Source organism: Triturus cristatus, chromosome 4_1, assembly GCF_964204655.1.
Source record: "Triturus cristatus chromosome 4_1, aTriCri1.1, whole genome shotgun sequence".
NCBI lineage: Eukaryota > Metazoa > Chordata > Amphibia > Caudata > Salamandridae > Triturus > Triturus cristatus.
The window spans coordinates 134,574,921-134,593,203 of record NC_140585.1 but is presented as its reverse complement, the minus strand read 5'-3'; the positions used below and the strand labels follow the sequence as shown (position 1 = coordinate 134,593,203).

The window sequence follows — 18,283 nt, the reverse complement described above, 5'->3', positions numbered from 1 at the left end:
GCAGAGTGTGGTTGAACTTGGTTAGGAGACTTAGTGCCTCTTTCCGTGTCCTACTGATGATAAGGATGGCTTGATACCATTTTCTTAGCCCAGTATATTGAGAAAAGAAGTAAGTGAAGAAGAAGTGTGGAGTCGAAAGTGGTTCTCCAATTTCTCTCCACTTGCTAAAATTGCAAAGTCTCCATTATAGCATAGAAGAGAGCGATAAAGTCGGGGATGGAAGAGGATGAAAATGGGAAGTTTACTTATAGAGAGAAGTGAGAAATGCCCTGTGTGCACACACCAGTGTCTGACCATAGAATACATTTAAATAATGCCTCTAGAAAAGAGCTATGCATGTGTGCCTCAGTGGCCTAATGGATAAGGCACTGGCCTCCTAAGCCAGGGATTGTGGGTTTGAGTCCCATCTGAGGTGATAACAAAAATCCTGCCTCTTTCTTTTCCAGAAAATTAGGTAGATTTATTACATGCTTCATCTCAGAAGTTTATGAGGGATTAGGTACTTTGAAACTGTCCCGTTTTACTTGTGTACACTTCACAGTCATGTTAGGGTTCTGAAACTGCAAAGTAGATTTTTAAATGACTATTTTTGTGAGATGCATTTTCGACCGGCCAGAACATATTCCTTTGGAAAAAATGATATGAATTGGATTGGTGTGAATCTTGTTTCTAGAGGTGGTGACAGGCTTTCAGCTACTTGAATAGGTCAAGCCAGGATTCATAAAACTTATACAACATATGTGAGTGTGAAAAATTAGCATATGCAGGAAGGAGCAATTGGTACTACTTTCAAAACAGTTTCACTCCACGTCTGGAAACGTCCAGAGCTATGTAGAGCATACAAATGAGCTTTAAACTCATGAGGAAAGAGGTTTGTATGGAAAAAGGAAAACAAAAGCATATCGTACTCATAAAATTCTCCATATATAGATTCCAAAAAAGTGCTTCCAGCGAAAAGAGCTGAAAGAACACTATGGGATGTAAACCTGAATACCTTTCAATAATATGTTCTCCATCCATGCATACCACCTACATGATAAAAATCATCTCAGGTGGACGGATGACTGCGTGGCCTAATGGATAAGGCATCTGACTTCGGATCAGAAGTTTGAGGGTTCGAGTCCCTTCGTGGTCGTTTTTGGCCAATGGTCACACAATCTGCTTTACATTCAGAGTGGAAAAAGTATTTTCCAATACTCTTGTAGTCCTCACTTTCTCATTACTAATCATTAATAAAGTGGAGTACATACTGTAAACTCATTCAGGTTGCATCTTCAGTCTAACTACTTGTGCATTTTAGTGGCATTAAAAAGTGCTTCTATGCCGACGCACTGAATATGTAATAGGTTTGCAGAATTTTGACGTGACAGAATGGGTTTTTAGCTTAAGTGTGTGTAGAAGAACTGCAAGGTGTGTGCCTATGTGTGCATAGAGTGGTACATGTGTAAAATCTGTATGATTTGGGCAGTTAAAGTGCTGATTTTGCCTCCGAGTAAGAAAAGTACTACACAAAATGTATAAAGGATCGGCACATTGGCTGCCTTTGCTGATGCCCCCGTTGCCTAATTTGTAGTGCAATGGTTAAGTTGCAGAGTGTGGTTGAACTTGGTTGGGAGATTTGGTGCCTCTTTCCGTGTCATGCTGATGATAAGGATGGCTTGATACCATTTTCTAAGCCCAGTATATTGAGAAAAGAAGTAAGTGAAGAAGAAGTGTGGAGTCGAAAGTGGTTCTCCAATTTCTCTCCACTTGCTAAAATTGCAAAGTCTCCATTATAGCATAGAAGAGAGCGTTAAAGTCGGGGATGGAAGAGGATGAAAATGGGAAGTTTACTTATAGAGAGAAGTGAGAAATGCCCTGTGCGCACACACCGGTGTCTGACCATAGAATACATTTAAATAATGCCACTAGAAAAGAGCTATGCATGTGTGCCTCAGTGGCCTAATGGATAAGGCACTGGCCTCCTAAGCCAGGGATTGTGGGTTCGAGTCCCATCTGAGGTGATAACAAAAATCCTCCCTCTATCTTTTCCAGAATATTAGGTAGATTTATTACATGCTTCCTCTCAGAAGTTTATGAGGGATTAGGTACTTTGAAACGGTCCCATTTTACTTGTGTACACTTCACAGTCATGTTAGTGTTCTGAAACTGCAAAGTAGATTTTTAAATGCCTATTTTTGTGAGATGCATTTTCGACCGGCCAGAACATATTCCTTTGGAAAAAATGATTTGAATTGGATTGGTGTGAATCTTGTTTCTAGAGGTGGTGACAGGCTTTCAGCTACTTGAATAGGTCAAGCCAGGATACATAAAACGTATACAACCTATGTGAGTGTGAAAAATTAGCATATGCAGGAAGGAGCAATTTGTCCTACTTTCAAAACAGTTTCACTCCACGTCTGGAAACTTCCAGAGCTATGTAGAGAATACAAATGAGCTTTAAACTCATGAGGAAAGAGGTTTGTATGGAAAAAGGAAAACAAAAGCATATCGTACTCATAAAATTCTCAATATATAGATTCCAAAAAAGTGCTTCCAGCGAAAAGAGCTGAAAGAACACTATGGGATGTAAACCTGAATACCTTTCAATAATATGTTCTCCATCCATGCATACCACCTACATGATAAAAATCATCTCAGGTGGACGGATGACTGCGTGGCCTAATGGGTAAGGCGTCTGACTTCGGATCAGAAGATTGAGGGTTCCAGTCCCTTCGTGGTTGTTTTTGGCCAATGGTCACACAATCTGCTTTACATTCAGAGTGGAAAAAGTCTTTTCCAATACTCTTGTAGTCCTCACTTTCTCATTACTAATCATTAATAAAGTGGAGTACATACTGTAAACTCATTCAGGTTGCATCTTCAGTCTAACTACTTGTGCATTTTAGTGGCATTAAAAAGTGCTTCTATGCCGACGCACTGAATATGTAATAGGTTTGCAGAATTTTGACGTGACAGAATGGGTTTTTAGCTTAAGTGTGTGTAGAAGAACTGCAAGGTGTGTGCCTATGTGTGCATAGAGTGGTACATGTGTAAAATCTGTATGATTTGGGCAGTTAAAGTGCTGATTTTGCCTCCGAGTAAGAAAAGTACTACACAAAATGTATAAAGGATCGGCACATTGGCTGCCTTTGCTGATGCCCCCGTTGCCTAATTTGTAGTGCAATGGTTAAGTTGCAGAGTGTGGTTGAACTTGGTTAGGAGACTTAGTGCCTCTTTCCGTGTCCTACTGATGATAAGGATGGCTTGATACCATTTTCTAAGCCCAGTATATTGAGAAAAGAAGTAAGTGAAGAAGAAGTGTAGAGTCGAAAGTGGTTCTCCAATTTCTCTCCACTTGCTAAAATTGCAAAGTCTCCATTATAGCATAGAAGAGAGCGTTAAAGTCGGGGATGGAAGAGGATGAACATAGGAAGTTTACTTATAGAGAGAAGTGAGAAATGCCCTGTGTGCACACACCGGTGTCTGACCATAGAATACATTTAAATAATGCCTCTAGAAAAGAGCTATGCATTTGTGCCTCAGTGGCCTAATGGATAAGGCACTGGCCTCCTAAGCCAAGGATTGTGGGTTCAAGGCCCATCGGAGTTGATAACAAAAATCCTCCCTCTTTCTTTTCCAGAAAATTAGGTAGATTTATTACATGCTTCCTCTCAGAAGTTTATGAGGGATTAGGTACTTTGAAAGGGTCCCATTTTACTTGTGTACACTTCACAGTCATGTTAGTGTTCTGAAACTGCAAAGTAGATTTTTAAATGCCTATTTTTGTGAGATGCATTTTCGACCGGCCAGAACATATTCCTTTGGAAAAAATGATTTGAATTGGATTGGTGTGAATCTTGTTTCTAGAGGTGGTGACAGGCTTTCAGCTACTTGAATAGGTCAAGCCAGGATACATAAAACGTATACAACCTATGTGAGTGTGAAAAATTAGCATATGCAGGAAGGAGCAATTTGTCGTACTTTCAAAACAGTTTCACTCCACGTCTGGAAACTTCCAGAGCTATGTAGAGAATACAAATGAGCTTTAAACTCATGAGGAAAGAGGTTTGTATGGAAAAAGGAAAACAAAAGCATATCGTACTTATAAAATTCTCAATATATAGATTCCAAAAAAGTGCTTCCAGCGAAAAGAGCTGAAAGAACACTATGGGATGTAAACCTGAATACCTTTCAATAATATGTTCTCCATCCATGCATACCACCTACATGATAAAAATCATCTCAGGTGGACGGATGACCGCGTGGCTTAATGGATAAGGCATCTGACTTCGGATCAGAAGATTGAGGGTTTTAGTCCCTTCGTGGTCGTTTTTGGCCAATGGTCACACAATCTGCTTTACATTCAGAGTGGAAAAAGTCTTTTCCAATACTCTTGTAGTCCTCACTTTCTCATTACTAATCATTAATAAAGTGGAGTACATACTGTAAACTCATTCAGGTTGCATCTTCAGTCTAACTACTTGTGCATTTTAGTGGCATTAAAAAGTGCTTCTATGCCGACGCACTGAATATGTAATAGGTTTGCAGAATTTTGACGTGACAGAATGGGTTTTTAGCTTAAGTGTGTGTAGAAGAACTGCAAGGTGTGTGCCTATGTGTGCATAGAGTGCTACATGTGTAAAATCTGTATGATTTGGGCAGTTAAAGTGCTGATTTTGCCTCCGAGTAAGAAAAGTACTACACAAAATGTATAAAGGATCGGCACATTGGCTGCCTTTGCTGATGCCCCCGTTGCCTAATTTGTAGTGCAATGGTTAAGTTGCAGAGTGTGGTTGAACTTGGTTAGGAGACTTAGTGCCTCTTTCCGTGTCCTACTGATGATAAGGATGGCTTGATACCATTTTCTTAGCCCAGTATATTGAGAAAAGAAGTAAGTGAAGAAGAAGTGTGGAGTCGAAAGTGGTTCTCCAATTTCTCTCCACTTGCTAAAATTGCAAAGTCTCCATTATAGCATAGAAGAGAGCGTTAAAGTCGGGGATGGAAGAGGATGAAAATGGGAAGTTTACTTATAGAGAGAAGTGAGAAATGCCCTGTGTGCACACACCGATGTCTGACCATAGAATACATTTAAATAATGCCTCTAGAAAGGACCTATGCATGTGTGCCTCAGTGGCCTAATGGATAAGGCACTGGCCTCCTAAGCCAGGGATTGTGGGTTCAAGTCCCATCTGAGGTGATAACAAAAATCCTCCCTCTTTCTTTTCCAGAATATTAGGTAGATTTATTACATGCTTCTTCTCAGAAGTTTATGAGGGATTAGGTACTTTGAAACGGTCCCATTTTACTTGTGTACACTTCACAGTCATGTTAGTGTTCTGAAACTGCAAAGTAGATTTTTAAATGCCTATTTTTGTGAGATGCATTTTCGACCGGCCAGAACATATTCCTTTGGAAAAAATGATTTGAATTGGATTGGTGTGAATCTTGTTTCTAGAGGTGGTGACAGGCTTTCAGCTACTTGAATAGGTCAAGCCAGGATACATAAAACGTATACAACCTATGTGAGTGTGAAAAATTAGCATATGCAGGAAGGAGCAATTTGTCCTACTTTCAAAACAGTTTCACTCCACGTCTGGAAACTTCCAGAGCTATGTAGAGAATACAAATGAGCTTTAAACTCATGAGGAAAGAGGTTTGTATGGAAAAAGGAAAACAAAAGCATATCGTACTTATAAAATTCTCAATATATAGATTCCAAAAAAGTGCTTCCAGCGAAAAGAGCTGAAAGAACACTATGGGATGTAAACCTGAATACCTTTCAATAATATGTTCTCCATCCATGCATACCACCTACATGATAAAAATCATCTCAGGTGGACGGATGACCGCGTGGCCTAATGGATAAGGCATCTGACTTCGGATCAGAAGATTGAGGGTTTTAGTCCCTTCGTGGTCGTTTTTGGCCAATGGTCACACAATCTGCTTTACATTCAGAGTGGAAAAAGTCTTTTCCAATACTCTTGTAGTCCTCACTTTCTCATTACTAATCATTAATTAAGTGGAGTACATACTGTAAACTCATTCAGGTTGCATCTTCAGTCTAACTACTTGTGCATTTTAGTGGCATTAAAAAGTGCTTCTATGCCGACGCACTGAATATGTAATAGGTTTGCAGAATTTTGACGTGACAGAATGGGTTTTTAGCTTAAGTGTGTGTAGAAGAACTGCAAGGTGTGTGCCTATGTGTGCATAGAGTGCTACATGTGTAAAATCTGTATGATTTGGGCAGTTAAAGTGCTGATTTTGCCTCCGAGTAAGAAAAGTACTACACAAAATGTATAAAGGATCGGCACATTGGCTGCCTTTGCTGATGCCCCCGTTGCCTAATTTGTAGTGCAATGGTTAAGTTGCAGAGTGTGGTTGAACTTGGTTAGGAGACTTAGTGCCTCTTTCCGTGTCCTACTGATGATAAGGATGGCTTGATACCATTTTCTTAGCCCAGTATATTGAGAAAAGAAGTAAGTGAAGAAGAAGTGTGGAGTCGAAAGTGGTTCTCCAATTTCTCTCCACTTGCTAAAATTGCAAAGTCTCCATTATAGCATAGAAGAGAGCGTTAAAGTCGGGGATGGAAGAGGATGAAAATGGGAAGTTTACTTATAGAGAGAAGTGAGAAATGCCCTGTGTGCACACACCGATGTCTGACCATAGAATACATTTAAATAATGCCTCTAGAAAGGACCTATGCATGTGTGCCTCAGTGGCCTAATGGATAAGGCACTGGCCTCCTAAGCCAGGGATTGTGGGTTCAAGTCCCATCTGAGGTGATAACAAAAATCCTCCCTCTTTCTTTTCCAGAATATTAGGTAGATTTATTACATGCTTCTTCTCAGAAGTTTATGAGGGATTAGGTACTTTGAAACGGTCCCATTTTACTTGTGTACACTTCACAGTCATGTTAGTGTTCTGAAACTGCAAAGTAGATTTTTAAATGCCTATTTTTGTGAGATGCATTTTCGACCGGCCAGAACATATTCCTTTGGAAAAAATGATTTGAATTGGATTGGTGTGAATCTTGTTTCTAGAGGTGGTGACAGGCTTTCAGCTACTTGAATAGGTCAAGCCAGGATACATAAAACGTATACAACCTATGTGAGTGTGAAAAATTAGCATATGCAGGAAGGAGCAATTTGTCCTACTTTCAAAACAGTTTCACTCCACGTCTGGAAACTTCCAGAGCTATGTAGAGAATACAAATGAGCTTTAAACTCATGAGGAAAGAGGTTTGTATGGAAAAAGGAAAACAAAAGCATATCGTACTTATAAAATTCTCAATATATAGATTCCAAAAAAGTGCTTCCAGCGAAAAGAGCTGAAAGAACACTATGGGATGTAAACCTGAATACCTTTCAATAATATGTTCTCCATCCATGCATACCACCTACATGATAAAAATCATCTCAGGTGGACGGATGACCGCGTGGCCTAATGGATAAGGCGTCTGACTTCGGATCAGAAGATTGAGGGTTTTAGTCCCTTCGTGGTCGTTTTTGGCCAATGGTCACACAATCTGCTTTACATTCAGAGTGGAAAAAGTCTTTTCCAATACTCTTGTAGTCCTCACTTTCTCATTACTAATCATTAATAAAGTGGAGTACATACTGTAAACTCATTCAGGTTGCATCTTCATTCTAACTACTTGTGCATTTTAGTGGCATTAAAAAGTGCTTCTATGCCGACGCACTGAATATGTAATAGGTTTGCAGAATTTTCACGTGACAGAATGGGTTTTTAGCTTAAGTGTGTGTAGAAGAACTGCAAGGTGTGTGCCTATGTGTGCATAGAGTGCTACATGTGTAAAATCTGTATGATTTGGTCAGTTAAAGTGCTGATTTTGCCTCCGAGTAAGAAAAGTACTACACAAAATGTATAAAGGATCGGCACATTGGCTGCCTTTGCTGATGCCCCCGTTGCCTAATTTGTAGTCCAATGGTTAAGTTGCAGAGTGTGGTTGAACTTGGTTAGGAGACTTAGTGCCTCTTTCCGTGTCCTACTGATGATAAGGATGGCTTGATACCATTTTCTTAGCCCAGTATATTGAGAAAAGAAGTAAGTGAAGAAGAAGTGTGGAGTCGAAAGTGGTTCTCCAATTTCTCTCCACTTGCTAAAATTGCAAAGTCTCCATTATAGCATAGAAGAGAGCGTTAAAGTCGGGGATGGAAGAGGATGAAAATGGGAAGTTTACTTATAGAGAGAAGTGAGAAATGCCCTGTGTGCACACACCAGTGTCTGACCATAGAATACATTTAAATAATGCCTCTAGAAAAGAGCTATGCATGTGTACCTCAGTGGCCTAATGGATAAGGCACTGGCCTCCTAAGCCAGGGATTGTGGGTTTGAGTCCCATCTGAGGTGATAACAAAAATCCTGCCTCTTTCTTTTCCAGAAAATTAGGTAGATTTATTACATGCTTCATCTCAGAAGTTTATGAGGGATTAGGTACTTTGAAACTGTCCCGTTTTACTTGTGTACACTTCACAGTCATGTTAGGGTTCTGAAACTGCAAAGTATATTTTTAAATGCCTATTTTTGTGAGATGCATTTTCGACCGGCCAGAACATATTCCTTTGGAAAAAATGATTTGAATTGGATTGGTGTGAATCTTGTTTCTAGAGGTGGTGACAGGCTTTCAGCTACTTGAATAGGTCAAGCCAGGATACATAAAACGTATACAACCTATGTGAGTGTGAAAAATTAGCATATGCAGGAAGGAGCAATTTGTCCTACTTTCAAAACAGTTTCACTCCACGTCTGGAAACTTCCAGAGCTATGTAGAGAATACAAATGAGCTTTAAACTCATGAGGAAAGAGGTTTGTATGGAAAAAGGAAAACAAAAGCATATCGTACTCATAAAATTCTCAATATATAGATTCCAAAAAAGTGCTTCCAGCGAAAAGAGCTGAAAGAACACTATGGGATGTAAACCTGAATACCTTTCAATAATATGTTCTCCATCCATGCATACCACCTACATGATAAAAATCATCTCAGGTGGACGGATGACCGCGTGGCCTAATGGATAAGGCATCTGACTTCGGATCAGAAGTTTGAGGGTTCGAGTCCCTTCGTGGTCGTTTTTGGCCAATGGTCACACAATCTGCTTTACATTCAGAGTGGAAAAAGTATTTTCCAATACTCTTGTAGTCCTCACTTTCTCATTACTAATCATTAATAAAGTGGAGTACATACTGTAAACTCATTCAGGTTGCATCTTCAGTCTAACTACTTGTGCATTTTAGTGGCATTAAAAAGTGCTTCTATGCCGACGCACTGAATATGTAATAGGTTTGCAGAATTTTGACGTGACAGAATGGGTTTTTAGCTTAAGTGTGTGTAGAAGAACTGCAAGGTGTGTGCCTATGTGTGCATAGAGTGCTACATGTGTAAAATATGTATGATTTGGGCAGTTAAAGTGCTGATTTTGCCTCCGAGTAAGAAAAGTACTACACAAAATGTATAAAGGATCGGCACATTGGCTGCCTTTGCTGATGCCCCCGTTGCCTAATTTGTAGTGCAATGGTTAAGTTGCAGAGTGTGGTTGAACTTGGTTAGGAGACTTAGTGCCTCTTTCCGTGTCCTACTGATGATAAGGATGGCTTGATACCATTTTCTTAGCCCAGTATATTGAGAAAAGAAGTAAGTGAAGAAGAAGTGTGGAGTCGAAAGTGGTTCTCCAATTTCTCTCCACTTGCTAAAATTGCAAAGTCTCCATTATAGCATAGAAGAGAGCGTTAAAGTCGGGGATGGAAGAGGATGAAAATGGGAAGTTTACTTATAGAGAGAAGTGAGAAATGCCCTGTGTGCACACACCGGTGTCTGACCATAGAATACATTTAAATAATGCCTCTAGAAAGGACCTATGTATGTGTGCCTCAGTGGCCTAATGGATAAGGCACTGGCCTCCTAAACCAGGGATTGTGGGTTCAAGTCCCATCTGAGGTGATAACAAAAATCCTCCCTCTTTCTTTTCCAGAAAATTAGGTAGATTTATTACATGCTTCCTCTCAGAAGTTTATGAGGGATTAGGTACTTTGAAACGGTCCCATTTTACTTGTGTACACTTCACAGTCATGTTAGTGTTCTGAAACTGCAAAGTAGATTTTTAAATGCCTATTTTTGTGAGATGCATTTTCGACCGGCCAGAACATATTCCTTTGGAAAAAATGATATGAATTGGATTGGTGTGAATCTTGTTTCTAGAGGTGGTGACAGGCTTTCAGCTACTTGAATAGGTCAAGCCAGGATTCATAAAACTTATACAACCTATGTGAGTGTGAAAAATTAGCATATGCAGGAAGGAGCAATTTGTACTACTTTCAAAACAGTTTCACTCCACGTCTGGAAACGTCCAGAGCTATGTAGAGCATACAAATGAGCTTTAAGCTCATGAGGAAAGAGGTTTGTATGGAAAAAGGAAAACAAAAGCATATCGTACTCATAAAATTCTCAATATATAGATTCCAAAAAAGTGCTTCCAGCGAAAAGAGCTGAAAGAACACTATGGGATGTAAACCTGAATACCTTTCAATAATATGTTCTCCATCCATGCATACCACCTACATGATAAAAATCATCTCAGGTGGACGGATGACCGCGTGGCCTAATGGATAAGGCGTCTGACTTCGGATCAGAAGTTTGAGGGTTCGAGTTCCTTCGTGGTCGTTTTTGGCCAATGGTCACACAATCTGCTTTACATTCAGAGTGGAAAAAGTATTTTCCAATACTCTTGTAGTCCTCACTTTCTCATTACTAATCATTAATAAAGTGGAGTACATACTGTAAACTCATTCAGGTTGCATCTTCAGTCTAACTACTTGTGCATTTTAGTGGCATTAAAAAGTGCTTCTATGCCGACGCACTGAATATGTAATAGGTTTGCAGAATTTTGACGTGACAGAATGGGCTTTTAGCTTAAGTGTGTGTAGAAGAACTGCAAGGTGTGTGCCTATGTGTGCATAGAGTGCTACATGTGTAAAATCTGTATGATTTGGGCAGTTAAAGTGCTGATTTTGCCTCCGAGTAAGAAAAGTACTACACAAAATGTATAAAGGATGGGCACATTGGCTGCCTTTGCTGATGCCCCCGTTGCCTAATTTGTAGTGCAATGGTTAAGTTGCAGAGTGTGGTTGAACTTGGTTAGGAGACTTAGTGCCTCTTTCCGTGTCCTACTGATGATAAGGATGGCTTGATACCATTTTCTAAGCCCAGTATATTGAGAAAAGAAGTAAGTGAAGAAGAAGTGTGGAGTCGAAAGTGGTTCTCCAATTTCTCTCCACTTGCTAAAATTGCAAAGTCTCCATTATAGCATAGAAGAGAGCGTTAAAGTCGGGCATGGAAGAGGATGAAAATGGGAAGTTTACTTATAGAGAGAAGTGAGAAATGCCCTGTGTGCACACACCGGTGTCTGACCATAGAATACATTTAAATAATGCCTCTAGAAAATAGCTATGCATGTGTGCCTCAGTGGCCTAATGGATAAGGCACTGGCCTCCTAAGCCAGGGATTGTGGGTTCAAGTCCCATCTGAGGTGATAACAAAAATCCTCCCTATTTCTTCTCCAGAAAATTAGGTAGATTTATTACATGCTTCCTCTCAGAAGTTTATGAGGGATTAGGTACTTTGAAACTGTCCTGTTTTACTTGTGTACACTTCACAGTCATGTTAGGGTTCTGAAACTGCAAAGTATATTTTTAAATGCCTATTTTTGTGAGATGCATTTTCGACCGGCCAGAACATATTCCTTTGGAAAAAATGATTTGAATTGGATTGGTGTGAATCTTGTTTCTAGAGGTGGTGACAGGCTTTCAGCTACTTGAATAGGTCAAGCCAGGATACATAAAATGTATACAACCTATGTGAGTGTGAAAAATTAGCATATGCAGGAAGGAGCAATTTGTCCTACTTTCAAAACAGTTTCACTCCACGTCTGGAAACTTCCAGAGCTATGTAAAGAATACAAATGAGCTTTAAACTCATGAGGAAAGAGGTTTGTATGGAAAAAGGAAAACAAAAGCATATCGTACTCATAAAATTCTCAATATATAGATTCCAAAAAAGTGCTTCCAGCGAAAAGAGCTGAAAGAACACTATGGGATGTAAACCTGAATACCTTTCAATAATATGTTCTCCATCCATGCATACCACCTACATGATAAAAATCATCTCAGGTGGACGGATGACCGCGTGGCCTAATGGATAAGGCGTCTGACTTCGGATCAGAAGTTTGAAGGTTCGAGTCCCTTCGTGGTCGTTTTTGGCCAATGGTCACACAATCTGCTTTACATTCAGAGTGGAAAAAGTATTTTCCAATACTCTTGTAGTCCTCACTTTCTCATTACTAATCATTAATAAAGTGGAGTACATACTGTAAACTCATTCAGGTTGCATCTTCAGTCTAACTACTTGTGCATTTTAGTGGCATTAAAAAGTGCTTCTATGCCGACGCACTGAATATGTAATAGGTTTGCAGAATTTTGACGTGACAGAATGGGTTTTTAGCTTGTGTGTGTAGAAGAACTGCAATTTGTGTGCCTATGTGTGCATAGAGTGCTACATGTGTAAAATCTGTATGATTTGGGCAGTTAAAGTGCTGATTTTGCCTCCGAGTAAGAAAAGTACTACACAAAATGTATAAAGGATCGGCACATTGGCTGCCTTTGCTGATGCCCCCGTTGCCTAATTTGTAGTGCAATGGTTAAGTTGCAGAGTGTGGTTGAACTTGGTTAGGAGACTTAGTGCCTCTTTCCGTGTCCTACTGATGATAAGGATGGCTTGATACCATTTTCTAAGCCCAGTATATTGAGAAAAGAAGTAAGTGAAGAAGAAGTGTGGAGTCGAAAGTGGTTCTCCAATTTCTCTCCACTTGCTAAAATTGCAAAGTCTCCATTATAGCATAGAAGAGAGCGTTAAAGTAGGGGATGGAAGAGGATGAAAATGGGAAGTTTACTTATAGAGAGAAGTGAGAAATGCCCTGTGTGCACACACCGATGTCTGACCATAGAATACATTTAAATAATGCCTCTAGAAAGGACTTATGCATGTGTGCCTCAGTAGCCTAATGGATAAGGCACTGGCCTCCTAAGCCAGGGATTGTGGGTTCAAGTCCCATCTGAGGTGATAACAAAAATCCTGCCTCTTCCTTTTCCAGAAAATTAGGTAGATTTATTACATGCTTCATCTCAGAAGTTTATGAGGGATTAGGTACTTTGAAACTGTCCCGTTTTACTTGTGTACACTTCACAGTCATGTTAGGGTTCTGAAACTGCAAAGTATATTTTTAAATGCCTATTTTTGTGAGATGCATTTTCGACCGGCCAGAACATATTCCTTTGGAAAAAATGATTTGAATTGGATTGGTGTGAATCTTGTTTCTAGAGGTGGTGACAGGCTTTCAGCTACTTGAATAGGTCAAGCCAGGATACATAAAACGTATACAACCTATGTGAGTGTGAAAAATTAGCATATGCAGGAAGGAGCAATTTGTCCTACTTTCAAAACAGTTTCACTCCACGTCTGGAAACTTCCAGAGCTATGTAGAGAATACAAATGAGCTTTAAACTCATGAGGAAAGAGGTTTGTATGGAAAAAGGAAAACAAAAGCATATCGTACTCATAAAATTCTCAATATATAGATTCCAAAAAAGTGCTTCCAGCGAAAAGAGCTGAAAGAACACTATGGGATGTAAACCTGAATACCTTTCAATAATATGTTCTCCATCCATGCATACCACCTACATGATAAAAATCATCTCAGGTGGACGGATGACCGCGTGGCCTAATGGATAAGGCATCTGACTTCGGATCAGAAGTTTGAGGGTTCGAGTCCCTTCGTGGTCGTTTTTGGCCAATGGTCACACAATCTGCTTTACATTCAGAGTGGAAAAAGTATTTTCCAATACTCTTGTAGTCCTCACTTTCTCATTACTAATCATTAATAAAGTGGAGTACATACTGTAAACTCATTCAGGTTGCATCTTCAGTCTAACTACTTGTGCATTTTAGTGGCATTAAAAAGTGCTTCTATGCCGACGCACTGAATATGTAATAGGTTTGCAGAATTTTGACGTGACAGAATGGGTTTTTAGCTTAAGTGTGTGTAGAAGAACTGCAAGGTGTGTGCCTATGTGTGCATAGAGTGCTACATGTGTAAAATATGTATGATTTGGGCAGTTAAAGTGCTGATTTTGCCTCCGAGTAAGAAAAGTACTACACAAAATGTATAAAGGATCGGCACATTGGCTGCCTTTGCTAATGCCCCCGTTGCCTAATTTGTAGTGCAATGGTTAAGTTGCAGAGTGTGGTTGAACTTGGTTAGGAGACTTAGTGCCTCTTTCCGTGTCCTACTGATGATAAGGATGGCTTGATACCATTTTCTTAGCCCAGTATATTGAGAAAAGAAGTAAGTGAAGAAGAAGTGTGGAGTCGAAAGTGGTTCTCCAATTTCTCTCCACTTGCTAAAATTGCAAAGTCTCCATTATAGCATAGAAGAGAGCGTTAAAGTCGGGGATGGAAGAGGATGAAAATGGGAAGTTTACTTATAGAGAGAAGTGAGAAATGCCCTGTGTGCACACACCGGTGTCTGACCATAGAATACATTTAAATAATGCCTCTAGAAAGGACCTATGTATGTGTGCCTCAGTGGCCTAATGGATAAGGCACTGGCCTCCTAAACCAGGGATTGTGGGTTCAAGTCCCATCTGAGGTGATAACAAAAATCCTCCCTCTTTCTTTTCCAGAAAATTAGGTAGATTTATTACATGCTTCCTCTCAGAAGTTTATGAGGGATTAGGTACTTTGAAACGGTCCCATTTTACTTGTGTACACTTCACAGTCATGTTAGTGTTCTGAAACTGCAAAGTAGATTTTTAAATGCCTATTTTTGTGAGATGCATTTTCGACCGGCCAGAACATATTCCTTTGGAAAAAATGATATGAATTGGATTGGTGTGAATCTTGTTTCTAGAGGTGGTGACAGGCTTTCAGCTACTTGAATAGGTCAAGCCAGGATTCATAAAACTTATACAACCTATGTGAGTGTGAAAAATTAGCATATGCAGGAAGGAGCAATTTGTACTACTTTCAAAACAGTTTCACTCCACGTCTGGAAACGTCCAGAGCTATGTAGAGCATACAAATGAGCTTTAAGCTCATGAGGAAAGAGGTTTGTATGGAAAAAGGAAAACAAAAGCATATCGTACTCATAAAATTCTCAATATATAGATTCCAAAAAAGTGCTTCCAGCGAAAAGAGCTGAAAGAACACTATGGGATGTAAACCTGAATACCTTTCAATAATATGTTCTCCATCCATGCATACCACCTACATGATAAAAATCATCTCAGGTGGACGGATGACCGCGTGGCCTAATGGATAAGGCGTCTGACTTCGGATCAGAAGTTTGAGGGTTCGAGTTCCTTCGTGGTCGTTTTTGGCCAATGGTCACACAATCTGCTTTACATTCAGAGTGGAAAAAGTATTTTCCAATACTCTTGTAGTCCTCACTTTCTCATTACTAATCATTAATAAAGTGGAGTACATACTGTAAACTCATTCAGGTTGCATCTTCAGTCTAACTACTTGTGCATTTTAGTGGCATTAAAAAGTGCTTCTATGCCGACGCACTGAATATGTAATAGGTTTGCAGAATTTTGACGTGACAGAATGGGCTTTTAGCTTAAGTGTGTGTAGAAGAACTGCAAGGTGTGTGCCTATGTGTGCATAGAGTGCTACATGTGTAAAATCTGTATGATTTGGGCAGTTAAAGTGCTGATTTTGCCTCCGAGTAAGAAAAGTACTACACAAAATGTATAAAGGATGGGCACATTGGCTGCCTTTGCTGATGCCCCCGTTGCCTAATTTGTAGTGCAATGGTTAAGTTGCAGAGTGTGGTTGAACTTGGTTAGGAGACTTAGTGCCTCTTTCCGTGTCCTACTGATGATAAGGATGGCTTGATACCATTTTCTAAGCCCAGTATATTGAGAAAAGAAGTAAGTGAAGAAGAAGTGTGGAGTCGAAAGTGGTTCTCCAATTTCTCTCCACTTGCTAAAATTGCAAAGTCTCCATTATAGCATAGAAGAGAGCGTTAAAGTCGGGCATGGAAGAGGATGAAAATGGGAAGTTTACTTATAGAGAGAAGTGAGAAATGCCCTGTGTGCACACACCGGTGTCTGACCATAGAATACATTTAAATAATGCCTCTAGAAAATAGCTATGCATGTGTGCCTCAGTGGCCTAATGGATAAGGCACTGGCCTCCTAAGCCAGGGATTGTGGGTTCAAGTCCCATCTGAGGTGATAACAAAAATCCTCCCTATTTCTTCTCCAGAAAATTAGGTAGATTTATTACATGCTTCCTCTCAGAAGTTTATGAGGGATTAGGTACTTTGAAACTGTCCTGTTTTACTTGTGTACACTTCACAGTCATGTTAGGGTTCTGAAACTGCAAAGTATATTTTTAAATGCCTATTTTTGTGAGATGCATTTTCGACCGGCCAGAACATATTCCTTTGGAAAAAATGATTTGAATTGGATTGGTGTGAATCTTGTTTCTAGAGGTGGTGACAGGCTTTCAGCTACTTGAATAGGTCAAGCCAGGATACATAAAATGTATACAACCTATGTGAGTGTGAAAAATTAGCATATGCAGGAAGGAGCAATTTGTCCTACTTTCAAAACAGTTTCACTCCACGTCTGGAAACTTCCAGAGCTATGTAAAGAATACAAATGAGCTTTAAACTCATGAGGAAAGAGGTTTGTATGGAAAAAGGAAAACAAAAGCATATCGTACTCATAAAATTCTCAATATATAGATTCCAAAAAAGTGCTTCCAGCGAAAAGAGCTGAAAGAACACTATGGGATGTAAACCTGAATACCTTTCAATAATATGTTCTCCATCCATGCATACCACCTACATGATAAAAATCATCTCAGGTGGACGGATGACCGCGTGGCCTAATGGATAAGGCGTCTGACTTCGGATCAGAAGTTTGAAGGTTCGAGTCCCTTCGTGGTCGTTTTTGGCCAATGGTCACACAATCTGCTTTACATTCAGAGTGGAAAAAGTATTTTCCAATACTCTTGTAGTCCTCACTTTCTCATTACTAATCATTAATAAAGTGGAGTACATACTGTAAACTCATTCAGGTTGCATCTTCAGTCTAACTACTTGTGCATTTTAGTGGCATTAAAAAGTGCTTCTATGCCGACGCACTGAATATGTAATAGGTTTGCAGAATTTTGACGTGACAGAATGGGTTTTTAGCTTGTGTGTGTAGAAGAACTGCAATTTGTGTGCCTATGTGTGCATAGAGTGCTACATGTGTAAAATCTGTATGATTTGGGCAGTTAAAGTGCTGATTTTGCCTCCGAGTAAGAAAAGTACTACACAAAATGTATAAAGGATCGGCACATTGGCTGCCTTTGCTGATGCCCCCGTTGCCTAATTTGTAGTGCAATGGTTAAGTTGCAGAGTGTGGTTGAACTTGGTTAGGAGACTTAGTGCCTCTTTCCGTGTCCTACTGATGATAAGGATGGCTTGATACCATTTTCTAAGCCCAGTATATTGAGAAAAGAAGTAAGTGAAGAAGAAGTGTGGAGTCGAAAGTGGTTCTCCAATTTCTCTCCACTTGCTAAAATTGCAAAGTCTCCATTATAGCATAGAAGAGAGCGTTAAAGTAGGGGATGGAAGAGGATGAAAATGGGAAGTTTACTTATAGAGAGAAGTGAGAAATGCCCTGTGTGCACACACCGATGTCTGACCATAGAATACATTTAAATAATGCCTCTAGAAAGGACTTATGTATGTGTGCCTCAGTAGCCTAATGGATAAGGCACTGGCCTCCTAAGCCAGGGATTGTGGGTTCAAGTCCCATCTGAGGTGATAACAAAAATCCTCCCTCTTTCTTTTCCAGAAAATTAGGTAGATTTATTACATGCTTCCTCTCAGAAGTTTATGAGGGATTAGGTACTTTGAAACGGTCCCATTTTACTTGTGTACACTTCACAGTCATGTTAGTGTTCTGAAACTGCAAAGTAGATTTTTAAATGCCTATTTTTGTGAGATGCATTTTCGACCGGCCAGAACATATTCCTTTGGAAAAAATGATATGAATTGGATTGGTGTTAATCTTGTTTCTAGAGGTGGTGACAGGCTTTCAGCTACTTGAATAGGTCAAGCCAGGATTCATAAAACTTATACAACCTATGTGAGTGTGAAAAATTAGCATATGCAGGAAGGAGCAATTTGTACTACTTTCAAAACAGTTTCACTCCACGTCTGGAAAC

General features: G+C 39.7%; 11 non-coding genes across 11 annotated transcripts; all 11 read left to right on the top strand.

The window, feature by feature from the left end:
- Nucleotides 1–342: 342 nt before the first annotated feature.
- On the top strand, nucleotides 343–415 carry TRNAR-CCU (transfer RNA arginine (anticodon CCU)). Its single transcript has one exon. It is a non-coding gene; the product is annotated as a tRNA-Arg (tRNA).
- A 647-nt stretch (nucleotides 416–1,062) lies between these two features.
- On the top strand, nucleotides 1,063–1,135 carry TRNAR-UCG (transfer RNA arginine (anticodon UCG)). The gene has a single exon. It is a non-coding gene; the product is annotated as a tRNA-Arg (tRNA).
- A 795-nt stretch (nucleotides 1,136–1,930) lies between these two features.
- Nucleotides 1,931–2,003, top strand: TRNAR-CCU (transfer RNA arginine (anticodon CCU)). Its single transcript has one exon. It is a non-coding gene; the product is annotated as a tRNA-Arg (tRNA).
- Nucleotides 2,004–5,106: 3,103 nt separating this feature from the next.
- Nucleotides 5,107–5,179, top strand: TRNAR-CCU (transfer RNA arginine (anticodon CCU)). Its single transcript has one exon. It is a non-coding gene; the product is annotated as a tRNA-Arg (tRNA).
- A 1,515-nt stretch (nucleotides 5,180–6,694) lies between these two features.
- TRNAR-CCU (transfer RNA arginine (anticodon CCU)) lies at nucleotides 6,695–6,767 on the top strand. Its single transcript has one exon. It is a non-coding gene; the product is annotated as a tRNA-Arg (tRNA).
- A 2,235-nt stretch (nucleotides 6,768–9,002) lies between these two features.
- On the top strand, nucleotides 9,003–9,075 carry TRNAR-UCG (transfer RNA arginine (anticodon UCG)). Its single transcript has one exon. It is a non-coding gene; the product is annotated as a tRNA-Arg (tRNA).
- Nucleotides 9,076–11,458: 2,383 nt separating this feature from the next.
- Nucleotides 11,459–11,531, top strand: TRNAR-CCU (transfer RNA arginine (anticodon CCU)). Its single transcript has one exon. It is a non-coding gene; the product is annotated as a tRNA-Arg (tRNA).
- A 1,513-nt stretch (nucleotides 11,532–13,044) lies between these two features.
- On the top strand, nucleotides 13,045–13,117 carry TRNAR-CCU (transfer RNA arginine (anticodon CCU)). The gene has a single exon. It is a non-coding gene; the product is annotated as a tRNA-Arg (tRNA).
- A 647-nt stretch (nucleotides 13,118–13,764) lies between these two features.
- On the top strand, nucleotides 13,765–13,837 carry TRNAR-UCG (transfer RNA arginine (anticodon UCG)). Its single transcript has one exon. It is a non-coding gene; the product is annotated as a tRNA-Arg (tRNA).
- Nucleotides 13,838–16,220: 2,383 nt separating this feature from the next.
- Nucleotides 16,221–16,293, top strand: TRNAR-CCU (transfer RNA arginine (anticodon CCU)). Its single transcript has one exon. It is a non-coding gene; the product is annotated as a tRNA-Arg (tRNA).
- Nucleotides 16,294–17,806: 1,513 nt separating this feature from the next.
- Nucleotides 17,807–17,879, top strand: TRNAR-CCU (transfer RNA arginine (anticodon CCU)). The gene has a single exon. It is a non-coding gene; the product is annotated as a tRNA-Arg (tRNA).
- The last annotated feature ends 404 nt before the right edge of the window (nucleotides 17,880–18,283 follow it).